Here is a 3,442-nt window from a genome sequence, read left to right as displayed (position 1 = left end):
ATGTTTTAAACATTGTGTGGTTTATTATTTTAGAGAAGAATGTCTTTGGGTGGTCCACCGTCCTGCATTATAGTCTTGTGAACTGTTGAATATGCGCTTGTTCTTACACAAAGGTATTTCTTTAAAAAATTTCTAAAATGTTGTTGTTTTTTTGGAGGGGATTGTGAAGCCCTGGTGTGTACTGGTGCATCAGCCAACTCCAGGCTGTGTCCTTCAGGCAATATATGAGTTCCTGATGCCGCAGAGTTGGGGCCTGGGTCTGGAAATTTCTAATTTTTAGATAGCGGGTGCTACCTATGAGAAATCTTTGTCAAAAATTTAATATATTGTGTTGTTTTTTGGGGTGGGGATTGTGAAGCCCTGGTGTGTATGTACTAGTGCATCAGCCAACTCCACGCTGTGTCATTCAGCCACTTTATGGTGTCCTCATGCTTCCAACACCTCCACGCTATGTCATTCAGTCACTATATGGTCTCCTGACACTGATGCCACCACCAGGCTCTGTCATTGTGCTGCTGTGCGGCAGTGATTCTAAGAGCGATACCGGTAATCTGCATGCTATTCTGAATAACAGTATTATTTCACTACCCCAGAACACTCCATATGCGTTTTTGGACACAGCAAAGTGTTCTATACCCCTATAGAGGCTGTATGTAGGCTAGAAATAGCCTTTTTTAATATCAGTGAATCGGCGAATTCGGTGAATCGGCCGAATCGAATTTTTGAAAAATTCGCTCATCTCTAATCATAATGGGGGAGATTTATCAAAACCTGTGTAGAGGAAAAGTTGCCCAGTTGCCCATAGCAACCAATCAGATCACTTCTTTCATTTTGCAGAGGCCTTGTTAAAAATGAAAGAAGCGAGCTGATTGGTTGCTATGGGCAACTGGGCAACTTTTCCTCTGCACAGGTTTTGATAAATCTCCCCCAATGTCTATACAGGCAGATATTTGAGGTTATAAATGTGTTAATGTCTGTATTTCTAGTCCCTATGGTACCATGGTTGCAATAGAGCCCTCCTTGGAGTAAGAGGTAGTACTGGGGACAGGTTTTCCATTTTTTCTATAGTTATGGTTAGACTGTCAGGTGACTAGAGTGGGTATACCATGTAGGCTCACAACACCTGACTTGCACCACACATTACTAGAGTTACTCAGCAGAGGCTGGGGACAGGGAGTGTCAGCAGTCACTACATATATGTCAGATAGTGGTCTGCCAGACTGCTGGGGGAGCTGAAGAACAAACCGTGAGTCAAGTGACAAGTGTGCCTCTGACTTAAACAGAGTCTTTAGGAAAACCAGAAACAGAGCAGGTGTGCCAGAACATGGGTTCCATCTGCCAGTTAAAGATGAGCCTAAGGGGGGGGGGGGGGGCTGAAATTGTGCGGTAATCTGAAAGAGGTGATGTTGAAAGGAAAAGAAGCTACAGTGATGGCTGTGGATAATGCAGAAGTACAAAAGAGAGTACATGTGAAGCCGGGTGTTGCGCATACTGTCATAGACAGAGTCCTGAGTGAAGGAGATGTGGCGCAAGGGATGGATCGTGACAAGGAAGGTTGGACCACTAAACCAGATGTTGTGGCAGACTTCAGAGCTCTAGACGTCTCTGCCAGGCAGCGGAGAGACGGTGGTGAAGTGAAAGAGAAGTCTGCGAGTGAGCAGAGAGACAGCAAGAAACTGTCCGGGAACTACCCTGAGGTGACAAAGGTGACAATGTGATGGTGAAAAGGTGATGGTGAAAATGGCAGAGAAGTTCTCTGAGGCAGAAGCTAAATCAGAGATAACTGCACATCTGAAGGTGCGGGTGAAGAGAGGTCTGAAGGAGCCAAGAATTCTCAGCCTGCAGATGAGCCTGTGAAGGTTGGTGTCCCTAAAGAAAAGGCTAATGAGAAAGCAGAGTCCTTAAAAAGAGGTCACTGTGATAAAAGATGGGGTCATGGTAGAAACCCTGAGAGGCGCTGGATTCGTTCCAGAAAACACCGGAAGAAAGTCTGCAGAAGTAGAATTTGGAGAAGAGCCCATCTCAAGGAGAAAATGGACAGGTGCATTAAAGGGAAACCTCCTGAAATTGTGGAATATGTCTTAAAAGTCCTGCAAATGGGTGATACAGGCTCGGTTGGCGACCAGCAAAGTTCAGGCGGCAGTCATACCGTTGACAGAAGAAGACAAAGGCCTGGAGGATCTGCCTTGTCCACACCTAGTGTCCAGAGCACTGCACAGACCAAGATGAAGAACCTGGCATTGGAAAGGCATGACATGAATGGAACCTTCTACAAGGGATTTTTTAAAGGCGACCAAAAGTCTTGTGCTCAGTGGCTGGTGAAAGTGTTAATGAAAGAAGGGTGTGCCATTGAAGTTGTGCATATAGAAAACCTGTTGGATGAAGTTGGTCATGTAAAAGGAAATGCAGTTGTACACTGTCTTTTGAAGTCAAGTGCTCCTTTCCGGTGGTCTGAGCAGACATGGGGGGGGGGGGGATATGTGGCATTGAGGCAGGTTGGAGGGCAATGACAGGGTGTTTTTAAAGACCTTTATCCTAGGTGAGCTAGCAGAGATGCTCATGAGGTGCCTAATTAATGAATCCAGCAAGAATGTGGGAAGTCTGTATATAAGGGAAGGAGACAGAATAGTCTGGGCTCTCCCCAGAAGACAGCAAGGTGGCTGTGGGGGGAGGCAGGGTCCTTGTGAGGAGAACAGTGAAGTAGACAGACAAGGAGTCTTAGCACACACAGCCAGAGGCTGCAAACGCTGTGTGTGAACAGTGAGTGAAGGTTGCAAGAAACCTTAGCTTACCAGTGGCTAGAGAGGAAAGTAATTAATATTTAGTATAGTTAGTGGCTGGACGGCCCTAGGATTTTGTATTGTTCCTGTGTTATATTTTTGTTTATCCTGCACCCTATCTAATAAAGCTGGCGAGGAGCCAGACTTTCATAATGAAGAATTGTTGTTTGCCTACTGAATGAAGTAAAATCGAGTCCTGTGGCAGTGTCAAGGATGATCCCAGAGCTGACCCCAGAGTGAAATCCCTACAACACATATAGTAAGTCTAGGCTATATCCACACACAGTATTTAAGTCACAATTTCTTACCAAAACCAGCAGTGGAAATAATATAATGATACAATTATAATACAGTGTAATAACAAAGTGATGTCTTGGAGTTCTTGTACATATCTGACAACTCAAAATTGGTGTGAAACCATATATCGGGACACAGCCCCCGTACACCGCCTTACAGTGTCTATGTATAGCGCTCCGTGTCTTTTCCTTTACCACAATGTTTGTCCTGTCTCTGATTTCATCAGTTATTACTGAGTGTTGTGCTCATATTATACAATTTCCTCAAAATTCCATTTAACTTCCTCTTTTAACTTCTTCTTCTTGTTTTTTTACATATCATAAGCTTTGACTAAATTTTGTCATTGTCCTTATCGTCCTCTACCA

This window comes from Hyla sarda, chromosome 4 (assembly GCF_029499605.1).
Source record: "Hyla sarda isolate aHylSar1 chromosome 4, aHylSar1.hap1, whole genome shotgun sequence".
In the NCBI taxonomy this organism is placed as follows: domain Eukaryota; kingdom Metazoa; phylum Chordata; class Amphibia; order Anura; family Hylidae; genus Hyla; species Hyla sarda.
This window is presented reverse-complemented; position numbering follows the sequence as displayed.